Raw genomic sequence first — 17,500 nt, forward strand, 5'->3', positions numbered from 1 at the left:
ATGTCACACAAAAACACATGCGCGTAAATAAGCTAGTGGGGGTGATTTTTATTAATCTTTTCTTTCTTTCTCTTTCAGTTGCAACCAGCCAACCAACCCACCTACCCACCCACCAACCAACCAACGGTATAATACTTACAGTTCCAACTTAATTATCACAGCGGACAAAATCCTTCATGTCAAACAGTTTTATTTTTTCACTTTCTTTGTCAGCGAATCAAGCCGTGTTGGTGGCGGTCCAGCCATCCCCAGGCCAACAAAGCAGGGATGGAATCCTTTTGGGCCACACAGAAATTTTCCATCTCAGCTTCTGGTGCTTTGAAGCCTCTCGCTAACAATGCGAATCGATATAGAAGCGTTTCCCGTGTCTCTCTCTCTGTCCGTCTGTTAGTCTCTCCTCTCCTTCTCTCTCTGTCTCCCTCCCCACTCCCCTGACCACATTCTCTCTCTCATCTACCCTTCCCCTGCCTCTCTCTCTCTGTCCCTCCATTTTTCCCTTATCAACTATTGATTCAGTAATCCAGGTGGACGTGCTTCGTTAGAGAAACACTCTGCTTCGTTAAAGGATCCCCTCTTATCCTCCCCCTCCCCTCTCCCCCACCTCATCCTAAACCCCCACCCCCTGTCCTGTCTCCCTGAAGGCCCGTGACGTGTGAAGCTGACTGAAGCGCTGACGTCATTCGTGGTGACGTGTCCTGTGGGCTGTCCTGGCTTCTCTCCCCTGGCAGTGGTCAGCACCCGTGTCTTCAGTGGTCTGTGACAGCGGGGAAGGTTGTGGTGTGGTGGGGCAGAAATGCTGGCAAGTTCTGTATGGCTTGTGCTGTCTGTCTGAGCTGTTAACAACTGGAACGGTAAAGCATTCCGTGTCCCACTTATCCTGGGTCACGTCCCAATAAAGAAAATGGGGTGGAGGACATGTTATGTTAAGGCGCTCCAGCTGCAATGATAAAAAACAACAAATAAAACAACAACAGAACAATTAAACGTCACAATGTATTTTGTTATATGTTTGATGAATAGATCCCCTGAGAGAGAAGCAGAAATAGACAGTCAGATAGGTAAGTAGATACTGATAGACATAGATAGAGAATTGTATGGGTAGTTTATGGACAGAGAGAAAGACGGACAGATGGACAGATACAAACATATACACACATGCATACTCATGCATACGAACATGCGTTGAGAAAGAAAGAAAGAAAGAAAGGACATGGAAAAGGAGACACACAGAGAAAGAACACTAGAAGAAAAATAAAAATATAGATAATGAAAATAATGCTGCAAAGGAAAAAGGCCGTGAAAGCATAGAGTTACCTCCTGGCAGGAATTTGTTCAAACTTCAAATAATTTCCTTCAACGGACAGGACGTAATGAATATAGCCAAATTTATCCTTCTGCTCGAACTTCCCACATGAATTAGTACCCCCAGATTGGAAAGAAAACGAGAATAAAATAGCGGTGCAGGTGGCTGCGTAAAGGGAGGTAAGCGGGCAGTCAGGCAGTGACCGCCCTGACCCATATCGGAGGGAAAGGCCGGAAGGAGGTGAACCAAGGGCGACCACCAGAAACATCTTGCCCGTTCCTTTTCCTGCCATCCCAGCAACTGAAGACATTGTATTGATGTGAACTGGTTTTACAACCATCCCAGCAACTAAAGACATTGTATTGATGTGAACTGGTTTTACTGCCATCCCAGCAACTAAAGACATTGTATTGATGTGAACTGGTTTTACTGCCATCCCAGCAACTAAAGACATTGTATTGATGTGAACCGGTTTTACTACCATCCCAGCAACTAAAGACATTGTTTTGATGTGAACCGGTTTTACTACCATCCCAGCAACTAAAGACATTGTTTTGATGTGAACTGGTTTTACTGCCATCCCAGCAACTAAAGACATTGTTTTGATGTGAACTGGTTTTACTACCATCCCAGCAACTAAAGACATTGTTTTGATGTGAACTGGTTTTACTACCATCCCAGCAACTAAAGACATTGTATTGATGTGAACTGGTTTTACTGCCATCCCAGCAACTAAAGACATTGTATTGATGTGAACTGGTTTTACTACCATCCCAGCAACTAAAGACATTGTTTTGATGTGAACTGGTTTCCCTGGGGGAGGGAAAGGACATGGAAAACAGAGAAACAGAAAGAGAAAGAGAGACAGAGACAGAGAGAAGATACCGTGAAAAGGGAGGGAGGAATTGAGAGAGAGGGAGGGGGATAGGGATTTAGAGAGACAAAACGACACACACACACACACACACACACACACACACACACACACACACACACACACACACAGAGACAGACAGACAGACACAGAGAGAGATAAGACGAAACGATAGGAACATGTATTTAACTTTCGTAACTTGATGTGCAACCCAGATGCTTTTGTTTCACTCGGGCCTTAAGCATGAACGAAAAAACGAGAGAGACAGACAGACAGACACACAGACAGACAGGCAGAGAGGGACAGAGAATAGCAAGCTACTATTATCGATCAGCCAGTCTGATGAAAAGGGGGATTTGCCTGAGGTCCTGTAAACAGACATTCTGTCATTCATTCTCTATTGACAGAATAAAACATCGCCTACATCGAAGGCCGGGAAAACAGGCGGACGTCTACTATTGATGACAAGCGAGTGAACGAAGGGGAATTTCCAAGTCTCGCAATCATTTCTTTCGTTCCTATTGATGTGCACGCACTTCTCTGTGCAGTATTTTCCTGTAGAAAAGGGAAACAACTCTCAATTCTGGTCATCCGCTTTGGCGAATGTTCTCCAGAGAATTGCCCAGACCCTGTCGAACGCGGCCATTTTAATTGGTATGTGTACTTTTTCCAGATTTGTCATAACATTTTAAAAACGCTGTTTTGAAGAAATAATGATTCCTGTTTTAGCATTGGCGTTATAATTACGATCAGTTTTCTTAATTACTTTTCCCCCCCCCGCTGAATCGACAGCTTTAATTGGAGACAGAGTAGTGTGGTTTTGAAATTGATGTTTCAAAGGATGAACGGGAGATAGAAATTTGTTGTGAAGATTGACTTTCCAAGAAGTGAACGCACTCACACAAGCACACGAATTCAAACTCCAGTTCTTCGCAAACACCAGCAGTTACACGCCACAACAGCGACCCTAGGGGTGGCAAAGAAGAGAAAAAATAAATAACCATGCTTGTAGAAAGACGAAGGACAGGTCTTTGTTCACAATTAAAACAGATCGCTTCGAATTCAGAACCGACATGGCGACTTGGATGAGGAATAATTGATCTGATTTTATACATGAAGAAAATGTGCACTGAAAGAAATCTGAACGTGGGACGAAGATTTCTGCCCCCACAGGCTCTGCACACAGTTGTATCCTGCTTAGAGAGGAGATAGCTAGAGGAGAGCTTTGCTTTCAAGCATGGGCCTGATTTGAAGCATTGCACAACGGAGGTCGGAGACGTTTAGTCAGGCCAAATTTTAACATGGACCACCGCTTTTTATTCCTTCCCCTCCTGGAAAAAAAAAACGCTCCTAGGACTTAAAGGATATAATAAAATAAACGAAAGAAAGAACGAAAGAAAAAGCCGGAAATAATGACTGATAGAGAGAAAATCTAATTCATCGTGCACCCAAATTATCGGGTTGAGTCGTCGCTTGAGTGATCAGCAGACAAGGGGAACAATTCGCCCTAATTGATTGAATTATCTCCCACGCATGTTTGATCAACCGCGGAAAAAAATTGGTTTGGAAGAAACACACAAAGCATCATGGCAATTTGGAATAAATCTCTGCTTCTTTGGAGTGGTTGGCGGGCTGTTCTCTGTGTGTGTCTGTGTAGCTGCCTGCCTGTCTGTCTGTCTGTCTGTCAATGTCTCTCTCCCTGTCCCTCCACAACCCCTCCTCCCCTTTAGTTTTGTCATCAACATCAAAGTGCAGGATACGTCAGAAGTCAGAATGACTAATCTTGAAATCATCAAGCAAGATCAGGGAGGGTTATTGCAAATAATGTTATTTGTTCTTCTAGCTGCTGTTCAAAAACAGTCCGCAAAGAATACGTGCTGTGCTGCTTTTGAAGATGTTATCTATTCAGTTTCCAATTTCACTGGAGTTATAAATGTGTGGTCTAATACAATGGAATCAAACATAAACAGTATCGTTGGGTACAAAGTATGCAAGCGAATTTTGAGCAAGGATCTAAGACTTTGAGGTGTGTCCCAATGCGAGTTAACCAAGAGTGATGTTTGTAGCCTGGTTTTGTGTTTCTGTTGATCACTGAAACGCCTTTGAAATATTGAGCATATGGGCATGGACTGGCATGTTAATGCTGATATTGTTTATTCATTTTGCTTTGTGTAACAGACTCCGCTCTTAAACAGTATCTGCATATTTTTCGTTATTCGGGTGCAGTTATATCGGAATGAGTTTGTATGGTAGTGTGTGTGTGTGTGTGTGTGTGTGTGTGTGTGTGTGTGTGTGTGTGTGTGTGTTAGTATGATTGTTTGTTTTCCTTCTTTGACACTCCTTTTAACTCACTCAGTACGGCCAGTCCTCTCTTCTCCTCTACACAGACCCCTCGGATGTCCAGTGGGTGTCTGAATGACCCAACCTTTAGCTTCCGTCGTCAGAATTGTGGTATTATTTGTCAAGATTCACCTCTTCAGTATAAGAGCCTTCCGCTTGCAATATTTTGATGATGGTAACTGGGGTGAAACGCTGTTAACGTCGTCTCTTTCGCCGTTCGTATGGAGAGAGTTTAAAAAAAAATCACGTTCTTAATTGTTTTCTCTGAAATCGATGAAACGAAACGTTGCATGTGAATCGATGCTGACACAAACAGACGGGCATGAAATGGAGGAATGTTCTAAGTAAGTGTGACAGAAAGGATTGCATCACAACAAACAGAATTTAATTTGGTACCGTTTTCACGTTCCCTTCGCGATGGTATATTACTGTGAAACACCATGTTCTGTCCCACTTATGGAGAACGTTTGCTTCAATAATTATGTTTTCGTCGGGAAAGTTCAAGGGTCTAGACTTAATAATAATAATAATAATAATGGTATTTATATAGCGCTGGATCTTGTGCAGAGACAAATCAAAGCGCTTTCGCACCAGTCATTCACACGCATGCATAACTCTAATACTGTAGAAACTAAAGACAAGGAAGGGCAGGCAAGGGAAGCTATTTTGGGAAGAGGTGGGTTTTAAGGCCAGACTTGAAAGAGCTGAGTGTGGAGACTTGACGAAGCGAAAAAGGAAGTTCATTCCAATCGCAAGACTTGGTTTATAATTAATTATTATGTTTGAGTTATACACATTGCCCTTACTTTGGTGGGTTTTTTTCATTAATATTCTTTGCTGTAATTCCCGCGATCAATGTGAAGTCGATTCATTGCAGTCATCCATCTGGTGTTTAATATTATTTTATGATAGTCAGTCGTATCCGACTATGACCATCAGAACAGCAGAGGAGGCAACTACTGTTCCGACTATTTGGGCTAGAATTTGATTATAGTGGAGAGTGTCTTGCCCAAGTACATCCCCACTCTCTCGGCCAAGAGGGTTTTAGGACAGTCGGCGTTGGGATGGTTCCCAAAGGCCAACTAGCCCACAAGGCTGCAGCACTAAGAGCCAGTGCAATTTTGCCTCCTAGTTTGAGAATCATAGTCCTTCACAAAAGACTAAGCTGTAAATGGTTTCCCATTGACTGGAGAAATCGTGTTTAATATAACGGACAGGTGTCAGTATCATCACCGTCCTCGTCTTCGCTAGCACTATCATCAATGTCACGATCGTCGTTATCGTCATCTCCCTCTTTCTCTCTTCTTTTTCTCCCATTCATTTTTTTTTTCTCTTTTTTTTCTCCCTCTCTCTAGGATTTGTCGTATGGGAAGAAAGAAACCGTCCCCGACACAAGAAAGGATTTTTTTAAAATAGAAAAAAAAGTATGTGTGTGTGGAGGGGGGCGGGGTGGGGGGTGGGGGGTGGGTGGGTGGGGGGCGGGGGGTGGGGGGTGTGTATGTGTGAAGAGAATGGGGAAGGGGCATCCCTTTTCACCTGTTTTCAGTCTGTCCTTTCTACTCTCTGTCTATCCGCTCAACAGCCAAGCATACAGCCAACCAATCAAATCACCCGAGTTTTCATACAGCCAACCAATCAAATCACCCGAGTTTTCAAAGGATCAAATCTTAGTAATTTCGCTGTGAAAAAAATGAAACAAACAGACAGTTATAGGAGGCAAAGGAGACAAAGAAACCAAACAGCCAAGCAAAACAACAGACAAGGAAAAAAATCCCCCCAAAACAAAAAACAAAACAAAACAAAACCCAAAAAACAAAAACAAAAACAAAACAAAACAAAACAAACGAACAAACAAAAAAAACCACAAAGAAACAAACCAGTGGGTTTTTCGGCCCATGGCCGGCTCCTACCCAGAGTTGAGTGTGCTGTGGGCTTAAATGGGGATACTGGGACCACACAGTCGAGTGTCATCCACTTCAAGGATGCGTCTTTGGGTGTGTTGCTCTTATTACCTGACCAACACTGCAAGTGTATGTGTCTCTCAGACCTGGTTAACGCCGGGATATCATTATGACAGGAAGCGTAGAGTACAGCCTTGTCATGCAGTCCCAAACCAAAATGGACCTCCATAGCAACATCATCGTCATCGTCATCCTCCTCCTTCTTCATCATCATCAATATAAACAAAACAGTATCAAAGTCTGTGGCCTTTCATGCCCTGCTCTCATGGTGACCTCAGTTTCGAGACCCCTCCACTTCTGTGCCTGGGGTGAATCCTGTCAATGTCTGTAGTGTCGGCAGATTCTCGGGGGGTCGTTGTTTGAGGGACATGGTGGCGGTCTCCACTCTGGGAGGGACGCTCACTCAGTCTGGGTCTGCGACTAAGCCATTATTGTCATCAGTAGGGGGCTTAGTAGGTGGTGTCCTAAGTACGTTGAATCAGAACAGGCACCACTGAACACCACCAAAGTGACTCAGCAGCAGTGCAGGATCTCCTCTGGTGTGTGGCCTCCTGGCGACCTAACAACGATGGTTCCCTGCGGACTGCCGACGCTGGAACTCTGACGGACGAACCCGGGTGTGGCCGTGTATGGGGGAATCTAAATGAGCTGCGTTGGAGTTATGCTACTGAACCGGTGCAGATGATGGGATAGCTAAAAAAAAAACCTAACCAAAAAACAAAAACAAACAAACAAAAACAACAACAACCCCCCCCCCCGCCCCCCCCAACAACAACAACAAAAAACAGACAGACACACAGTCATTGAAAGAAAACAAAACAAAACAAAGAAAGAAATTACCATTTCCGTGTAGAACCCTTCGAGAATGTTTTCTGAATCAAGCGTAACACTTGAGAACTAATTTCGCTGAACTGCACGAAAAAACACTCGTGGCTATTTTGTTTTGTCCTGGATAAATGTGATTTGCACCAGATCATAAACAGTCTGAATTGTCGGAAAAATAAATACACACTTCCCTCCCCTTAAAAAAAAAAAATCCTTACACTAGATTCGATTTTTGCATTGCTGTTCCATCAGTTGTGAACGCATTATCACAGTAATTGATTTGCTGGATGTTGTTATGACAACGTGTTGTGTTTTTTCCTCACTCTCGTCTTCTCAAAACACCCATGGTGGCCTTGGTGAATAAAACTGTGCCCCATCGTGCCCTCCTTTCGTATTGGAATTCTTTCTTACTTTCTTTCTTAGTTTCTTTCTTTCTTTAATTATTTCTGCTCCTTCTTCTTTCATTCCTTATCTCTCCTTCTACTTCTTCTTCTTCTTCTTCTTCTTCTTCTTCCCCCTGTTGTTCCAGTTGTTATTCATTGTCAGCGTGGTCTTCTTCTTGAGGCTTTTGTGTCTTACGGGAGGTAATTTTCCTCTGCTTTTTGTCTGTTGTTGTTGTTATTATTGTTGTTGCTGTTGTTGCTTTTCTTTTCTTTTGTTTATTTCTTTTCTTTCTTTCTTTCTTCATTTCTCTCTTTCATTCATGCGTTCTTTCTCTCCGTGTTTCTTTATTTTTGATCTCCTTTCTTTCGTTCTTTCTTTCCATTTCCATCCCCCCCGCACCCCCCCCCCCCATTCCTTTCTTCCTGTCACTATCGATGTTGTTTTCTTTTCTTTTTCTTTCTTTCTTCATTTCTCTCTTTCATTCATGCATTCTTTCTCTCCGTATTTCTTTCTTGTTGATCTTTCTTTCTTTCCCTTTCCCCCTCGTCCCTTTCTTCCTATCACTATCGATGTTCTGTTCCTTTCTTTTCGTTCCCGTGCACGACAGGCCTTGTTGACAGGCGGGAGGAAGGAGCGGGGTACGTTCAGATGGCGTGGTGCCCGCCATCAGAAATAGCTAGGCTAGGGGCACCCAGTGGACAGCAACATGACGCTGGACTGATCTGATTGGTTGACAAGGAAAGTGGCGCCCTCTGTCTGCCTTTCACCAGCCACCAGCGTCGCAGTCTGATGTGGATGCTGAGCCAGGGGCAGTGTGAGCTGCAACCTGTGGAAAAGGGAAAGTGTGGGGTGGGTGTGGTAGGTGCGGGGGTTGGGGGGGAGGGGGGGGGGCTACGAATGTCGCTTGTTGATGGGAGAGGGGACAAAGGGGGGGTGTCTAGCAGTTTTATCTTGATATCACCTTCTTCTGCTTGTTATTTTCTTGTTGTTGTTGTTCTTCTTCTTCATCTTCTTCTTCTTCTTCTTCTCTTCCTCCTCCCTTTTCTTCTTCTTTATTCTCAACGATTACGGTATTTTCGTCCATCCAATAAAATGACTGACACTGATTTTTATCCGTGTGACGTTCATTTCCTGTCGTTTCCATCTTTCCCCATTTTCCTGTACTTGCCCTTCTGGCTTGCTTCACGACGCGCTTTGACAGATGGGGTAAAAGGATACGTTCAGAATGCGTGTTGCCCGGGTCACGAAATAGCGCGGAACGGGAAAGCAACTTTCTGAGTGATCTGATTGGCTGATAAGGAAACGGTATCGCCTTCTACATTTCTTTCACAGCAGGCAAACCTGTGCTGTCTGTGTTGAATGGCAAAGTGAGGAGGTAGCGCCAACTGTTGACGAGGAGAGAAGCATGGTGTGGTTAAGCTCGAGCTTAATGTGTTAGGCCTATATGGGTACCAGAGATTGACTTAAACGTACGACGGGGGCAATAGCCGAGTGGTTAAAGCGTTGGACTGTCAATCTGAGGGTCCTGGGTTCGAATCACGGTGACGGCGCTTGGTGCATATGTGCAGACCTGCTAGTGCCTGAACCCCCTTCGTGTGTATATGCAAGCAGACGACCAAATACGCACGTTAAAGATCCTGTAATCCATGTCAGCGTTTGGTGGGTTATGGAAACAAGAACATACCCAGCATGCACACCTCCGAAAACGGAGTATAGCTGCCTACATGGCGGGGTAAAAACGGTCATACACGTAAAAGTCCACTCGTGTGCATACGAGTGAACGCAGAAGAAGAAGAAGAAGACTTAAACGTACACAGTTTGCCAGCAGCATCGTGAGAGCTGTATGACGAATGGTTTCTCCACTGCAATGAGAGTTCATGTCCAGCTTTGTCTTTTGTGAAGAACTATGACTTTCAAAACAGGAAGCACGGACTCTTTAGTGCTGCAGCCCTGGGGGTGGGGTGGGGTGGGGTGAGGTGGGGGGGGGGGTAGTTGACCCAACGCCGACTGTCCTGAACGTCCTCTTCGCCACGTGTAACCGTTCAGCTTGTGTCCATGTCAGTCAGCATGTAGTGTTTTCCTCGGTGAGCCATGTGACCGGGGTGAGCTGTGTAGTGATTGGTCAACACCCACGAGGCGGTCAGATTTGATGGACCGCTGGGGGCAGTCCGAAAGAAGCCAGCGACACAGAAGGCCGGACAGCTGTACTGACGGGCTGAAGACACTTGACGAAGAAAACGTAGGTGTGGAGACTGCAGCAGAAATAGACTGTGACGTGCAGACTACAGTAGAAACAGACTTTGACGTACAGACTACAGCAGAAATAGACTGTGACGTACAGACTACAGCAGAAACAGACTTTGACGTACAGACTACAGCAGAAACAGACTGTGACATACAGACTACAGCAGAAATAGACTGTGACGTGCAGACTACAGCAGAAACAGACTGTGACGTGCAGACTACAGCAGAAAAAGACTTTGATGTACAGACTACAGAAGAAATAGACTGTGACGTACAGACTACAGCAGAAATAGACTGTGACATACAGACTACAGCAGAAATAGACTGTGACATACAGACTACAGCAGAAACAGTCTTTGACGTACAGACTACAGCAGAAACAGACTGTGACGTACAGACTACAGCAGAAACAGACTGTGACATACAGACTACAGCAGAAACAGACTGTGACGTGCAGACTACAGCAGAAACAGACTGTGACGTACAGACTACAGCAGAAACAGACTGTGACGTACAGACTACAGCAGAAATAGACTGTGACGTGCAGACTACAGCAGAAATAGACTGTGACGTACAGACTACAGCAGAAACAGACTGTGACGTGCAGACTACAGCAGAAATAGACTGTGACGTGCAGACTGCAGCAGAAACAGACTTTGACGTACAGACTACAGCAGAAATAGATTGTGACATACAGACTACAGCAGAAACAGACTTTGACATACAGACTACAGCAGAAATAGACTGTGACGTGCAGACTACAGCAGAAACAGACTGTGACATACAGACTACAGCAGAAACAGACTTTGACGCGCAGACTACAGCAGAAACAGACTGTGACATACAGACTACAGCAGAAACAGACTTTGACGTGCAGACTACAGAAGAAATAGACTACAGCAGAAATAGACTGTGACATACAGACTACAGCAGAAACAGACTGTGACATACAGACTACAGCAGAAACAGACTTTGACGCGCAGACTACAGCAGAAATAGACTGTGACACCTCACAAGAAGACTGTGTCACGGAGTCATCGCCAGAAGTTGGATCCACAGAGATGGACGTCCGAGCAAGGACTGGCCACAGTAAATATCTCTGTGGGGCCCAGCGAGCGGGACAGGAACCAGTGGCCAAGCAGATACTGCGGAGGAAGTGGGGCTGCATCGGACACACCCTCAGGAAGCCAGCGTCCAGCATCACACGCCAAGCCCTGACCTGGAACCCGCAGGGAAAGAGGAAGAGAGGCCGGCCTCGCAACAGCTGAAGGCGAGTTACCGAGGCAGAGCTGAAGCAGCAAGGGACCAACTGGACTGGAATGGCCAGAACAGCCCAGAACATAGTGCGATGGCGAGGGGTCGTCGATGGCCTATGCTCCACCAGGAGCGATGGACATAATGAATGATGAAATGGGGCTCACTGTGTGTTGCGCAGTTCGGTGTTTCGGGTGTTGTAGAGCACGTTGGGGTTTGGGAGAGAGAGAGAGAGAGAGAGACCTGAAGTGAAATGTGAAAGTGTACATGTTGTTTGGTCTTTGCGTGTGGAATGAGAATGAAAGTGAGTGTGTGGGGCCAGGAGGGATCTTTTTTTTTCTGTCTAGTTTCTTGGGTGTTTGTGTTTGTTCTGTGTTCCGTTCAGTGTTACACCGAGAGAATGAGGATGTGTGTAACTAGGGGCAAGACACTCTTCACTATAATCCAGTTCTGACCCAGACAGTCGGATTGCCCAATGTTGCCACAAGAGCTGTTGTGATGGTCATTGTCGGACACGACTGGCCATTAACACGCTGGAAATTTGCTTGCCGATGAAAGATTTTATCAGTGTTTGTGTTTTGTTTTTTTCTTTCTGTTGTTCTTTCTTTTCTTCTTAATTTCTTCTTCTTTTTTTTTTTTTTTTTTTAGCTCCGTCTACTCTTTTTTTTTCTTTTTGTTGTAATCTTGTCCTCCCGTCTTTCTTTATCTTTCTTTCTTTTGTTTTACTTCATTTTCTAATCGTGTTTCATTCGTCGTTTTTTTTTTTTTTTTTTTTTTTTTTTTTTTTTTTTTTTTTGTCTTTCTTTCTTTCATGTTTGCTGTCTGCCAATCTTTTTTCTTTGTTTTATCTTTCTTTCTTTTTTCTGTCTTTCCATTCTTTTTTCTCTTCTTGCCTTTCATCCTCTTCCATCCTTTCGTTTATTATTCATTCATTCATTCATTCATTCATTCAGTCATTCATCCAGTCAGTCAGTCAGTCAGTCTGTCTGTCTGTCTTCCTTCTTTCTCTCTTTTCTATTATGTGATGTTCACAGCATGACGGACAATAAATCCTACTTTCAGCACGTGCCCGCTCCCCCACAGCCAATGAAAAAGGGGAAACAGAACAAAAGAAAAATGTTGAAAAATGTTCAACAATTGTAAAAAAACAAACAAACAAACAAAAAACAACAACAAAAACAACAACAACAACATTGTATGTTTCATAAAACCTCAAGAAATAAAAAGTTTTTGTTGTTGTTGTTGTTTAGAAATATACGAGAACACACACACCACCCCCAGCCCCCTCCCCCGTCCCCCCCCCCCTCCCCGAAAGAAACAACAAAACGATGAACAAGAATGACTGTGTTTAGTTCCCATTTCATCTTCACCTTTTGTGCCGCAAAAAAACAACAACAACAACAAAACCAAACATGAAGATCACCGTGCCTTTGTGTAACGTGTCATGGTGACCATTAATTTTGTGCAGCAGGGTGATGCGTCTGCCTGCATTCCTGGAATTTCTCACCCTGCTGCTAGAACGCTTTACTGTCTGGAAGGGGTGGGCGATGTAGATGTGGAAGCAGACTTCAGTTCAACAACCCACTGGCTAACACCTTTTGAGGTCAAGTTGTCCAAGGGGATGGCGAGGACACGGGTACTGAAGTAGCTTCTGTCCTCGGTCAGGGACCAAGCTCTAAACTCTTTAACAATCATATTGTCATTTTTCACAACAGATTGCCTACCTGGGAAGAGCCGACTGCGAGTCACATGAAATATAAAAAAAAATATTGTGGCTTGACCACTTGCATGTCTATGTTTCTACCTCTAATTATCTCTGTGTGTGTGTGTGTGTGTGTGTGTGTGTGTGTCTGTCTGTATCCACACATACATACATATACATAATAACTACATATACATGAAAACAATTATATATCTCTCTCATTTTTATTGATTTCTTTTTTTGAAGCTTTATTTTTTATCTTATGAAAAAGCGAATTCTTCGAAAAACAGTCACTCGCACAGGCTGTCACTGGCTTGGCCGGGAAAAAGAACAAGAAAAAGAGCTTACATTTCTTATCTTACTTTTTCACTCCCTCTCTCTGTCTCTCTATTTATTTATCTATTTATTTATTTATTCATTTCTCTGTCTTCGTCTATCGCTGACACTCTTATTTTGTTTGTTTCAGTCTCTCACTGTCGCCCTCTCGCCCGCCCCCCTACCCCTCCCCCCCACTCCCCCCCCCCCCCCCCCCCCCCCCCCCCCCCCCACACACACACACACGCTCGTCAAATTTCACACTTAAGACATCTTGGTCCACGGAGGGAAGAGCATGGCATTGCTTGTTTTCTGTAAACAATGTCATTTCCCGTTGTGCTTTTTGTGGTGGTGGTTTTAGCTGTCCTCTGTGTCTTTTTCTGCTTTTCTAGTCTGTCTCTCTCTTTTTTTTTTTCTTCTTTTTTTGACTCACCTGTGTAAACAAAGTGAGTCTATGTTTTAACCCGGTGTTCGGTTGTCTGTGTGTGTGTGTGTGTGTGTGTGTGTGTGTGTGTGTGTGTGTGTGTGTGTGTGTGTTTATTCGTTCATCCTTCCATCCATTCGATCCATTCTTCCGTTCTGTTTACTGATGGATATATTTTTTTACTTTTTTCCAGTTTTTGTTCGTGGTTTAAAAACACGTCCTGTTATTGAGTAACTCCGTTATTTTGTCTCTGTGCCTTTATCTGTGTCTGTGTCTCTTCTTACTGTCTGTATGAATGTGGGGTGTGGGGGATGTGGGTTTGTATTTTGTATTTCTTTTTATCACAACAGATTTCTCTGTGTGAAATTCGGGCTGCTCTCCCCAGGGAGAGCGCGTCGCTACACTGCAGCGCCACCCTTTTTTTTGTATTTTTTCCTACGTGCACTTTTATTTGTTTTTCCAATCGAAGTAGATTTTCAACAGAATTTTGCCAGGAACAACCCTTTTGTTGCCGTGGGTTCTTTTACGTGCGCAAAGTGCATGCTGCACACGGGACCTCGGTTTATCGTCGCATCCGAATGACTAGCGTCCACACCACCACTCGAGGTCTAGTGGAGGGGGAGAAAATATCGGCGGCTGAGCTGTATTTCGAACCAGCGCGCTCAGATTCTCTCGCTTCCTAGGCGGACGCGTTACCTCTAGGCCATCATCACTCTGCTTAGCGTACGCGTAAGAAAAGAGAGAGAGAGAGAGAGAGAGAGAGAGAGAGAGAGAGAGAAAACACAGGAAGATATATTTTCCGCTTTCTTTCTTTTTTTTTTTCTGCGGTGGTATTCTCTTCTCGATAACTTCCTTACAAGACAGTATGAAAGAAAAAGAAGGTCGGTGTTATGCCCCTTCCCTCTTGATGTGGCGCCCACGGCAAGACTACGGTGCAGTGTGTGTGTGTGTATTTTCTGGGTCGGGAAGTGGATGGAAGAGGTGACACCTGAAGCCTTACTGCTGGTGTTGCGGTCCTCATAATTCTCTGCTATGTTTCTGGCACGTGTTATTTCCCGTACTTACGTACCCAGTAGATCGTCCTTTCCTTTTGTGGAGTGATGTCCTAGAGGTAACGCGTCCGCCAAGGAAGCGAGAGAATCTGAGCGCGCTGGATTCGAATTACGGCTCAACCGCCGATATTTTCTCCCCCTCCACTAGACCTTGAGTGGTGGTCTGGACGCTAGTCATTTGGATGAGACGATAAACCGAGGTCCCGTGTGCAGCATGCACTTAGCGCACGTAAAAGAACCCACGGCAACAAAAGGGTTGTTCCTGGCAAAATTCTGTAGAAAAATCCACTTCGATAGGAAAAAACAAATAAAACTGCACGCAGGAAAAAATACAAAAAAATAGGTGGCACTGTAGTGTAGCGACGCGCTCTCCCTGGGGAGAGCAGTCCGAATTTCACACAGAGAAATCTGTTGTGATGAAAAGAGAAATACAAACTTAAAAAAAAAATCCCTTCTTTCGTTGTTGTTGTTGTAGAAGTCGGTGGTGTTATTGTTATTGTTGTTGTTGTTGTTGGTGGTGGTGGTGGTGGTGTTTTCTCGTTGTAATCTATTGTGTACAACGCTAGACGGTTAGATAAATGCCAAGCGGCTGTTGCTGATGGTGGTCAAAGTGGTGGTTATTGGAAGTTGACTCACTGCACACTACATGACCGCTAACTGTGGCTCCCATACGACACGAGATTAAAACAACGTCGTCAGATCTTCCGCTACCAACAATTCCACACGCAAAAAAAAGAAGATGTTACTGGTTTATGGGAGAAGAAGCAACATTATCGTGAACTGTCATCCATATGTCATCCCTGTTTTTTTCGTTTTCTTGTTCAGCAGTTACATGTTGAAACTGTGGCACATCTTTTAGTAGCTTTAACGGTGGCGTATTCATTACCAATACATATGATACATAGCTGGCCGAATGGTTAAAGCGCTGGACTTTCAATCTGGGGATCCTATGTGTGTATACATATGTATGTGTACATAACTACATACATGTATATGAATGTGCATTGTGTGTGCGTGTGTTTATGTAAGTTTGTGCCTGCCTATGTGTGCGTATGTGTTAGGATAGCTGTTAGATACACATGTTAAAATGTATGTATGCAGTGTGTGTGTGTGTGTGTGTGTGTGTGTGTGTGTGTGTGTGTGTGTGTGTGTGTGTGTGTGTGTGTGTGTAGTCATTTATGTGTGTGTATGTAACATAGATATAATGTTTTATGTTAACAAAAGCGTTTTTGTAAAGCACCTAGAGCAGATTTCTGGATAGTGTGCTATATAAGTATCCATTATTATTATTATTATTATTATTATTATCCTGGGAGCGAATCTCGGTGGCGCCTTGTGACCCCGGTACACTTGGTAATAAAGACATATTCTAAAGGATGGAGATTTTTCCGATCTCCCAGGTCGACATATGTGCAGACCTGCCAGTGCCTGAACCCCCTTCGTGTGTATACGCACGCAGAAGATCAGATACGCACGTTAAAGATCCTGTAATCCATGTCAGCGTTCGGTGGGTTATGGAAACCTAGCATGCACACCCCTGAAAACGGAGTATGCTGCCTACATGGCGGGGTAAATAAACAGAACGGTCATACACGTAAAATTTTAACTGTTACATGTTTGTTTGAGTGTGTATGTTTGCGTGCCTGAAATCTGATTGAATGACACAGGAAACGAATGATGAGCGCCCAATGGCAGCCGCCAGTCGGCTCTACCTAGGCAGGCAGCCTGTTGTGTAAATGTCCCCGTGTATGTAAAGCGCTTAGAGCTTGATCTCTGACCGAGGATAGGCGCTATATAAGTATCCATACCAATAAATCAATCAATCAGTACGATGTGTCCGTGTTTGATAAACAAGGAATATTATCTGTTTTCAGGTCACTGTCATCGGTGCAACGGCAGGACTGGTCGGGGTGTGACGTCATCAGACATCACCTGTTGTGTAGTGACGTCATCTGGGATCAACACGTCAGTGTGTGACCGAGGGATCGGGCGGTCAACATCAGTTCTCTGGGAACTGTAGGACAGGACGGTACAGGAAAACTGGTGGGAACTGTGCAGAGATCAACACAGTTCTACAGGAACAACTTTAATTAAAGAAATAACAAAACAACAAAAGCTACAGAGGATTTTTTCGTGAATAATAAGCAAAACGAGTTAGAAACTACACTGTCAAGTGAACCATTGCAACGAAGCTTTCTGTGCAGTACTGACTGTTTAGGAACTTTGAATAAACTAGCACAATAGACTAAGCCCACCTTTTTATTCGCGAACATTTGCATCAAGTAGTACAATTCAGAAGTAAAACCAATAGGTTTGTTTAGCCAGCGCAGTTCAAAAGCGCCGTTGTCAGGCACTAGCATCATCGACCAGCTCAGGTTGTTCAATATTGAACGATCCCAGCAGCCCCTCATGACACGTGACTTGGCAAACCTCGCACCAGCCCTCTGATTTCCGGTCTGATTCTTGGACATCTGTTCTCAGCGCCCCCTGTCAACACCGCGAGTCGGACGGCTCTCCAACACTCCTGTAGACAGTTCGTATCAGCAGCGTGGGGGGAATTAGCGTGTCATCGGGAGTGTGTTTCTGGCGTGAGGATATAACGATTAATCATAACAGATCTTCGCTTTCGTGTTGTCCGCTGGCGTTTGGCCGATTTGTTCTCCGTGGCCCGGGCTTCCCGTGACAAGTTTGGGAAGAGAAAGGAAGTTGCACGTGTGTAACGTGCACAGTTTTGGAGAGTTTTTTTTTTTTTCCTTTTTTTTTTTTTAATCGAGCGGCGTGTAAATATTTCAGACGACTGTTACGGGATTGCATTTGTTCGA

General features: G+C 44.3%; 1 protein-coding gene across 1 annotated transcript in view; it reads left to right on the forward strand.

Annotated features, from left to right (window-relative positions):
- Positions 1-17,500, forward strand: part of LOC143283542 (uncharacterized) — a 396,964-nt gene that overhangs the window by 50,841 nt on the left and 328,623 nt on the right. Inside the window, exon 3 of the mRNA XM_076589787.1 lies at positions 16,553-17,500. This exon is cut by the window's right edge and continues 1,268 nt beyond it. The gene's annotated coding sequence lies outside the window, so the exon portion shown is untranslated. The remainder of the gene's footprint in view (positions 1-16,552) is intronic.

This window comes from Babylonia areolata, chromosome 6 (assembly GCF_041734735.1).
Source record: "Babylonia areolata isolate BAREFJ2019XMU chromosome 6, ASM4173473v1, whole genome shotgun sequence".
Lineage (NCBI taxonomy): Eukaryota > Metazoa > Mollusca > Gastropoda > Neogastropoda > Buccinidae > Babylonia > Babylonia areolata.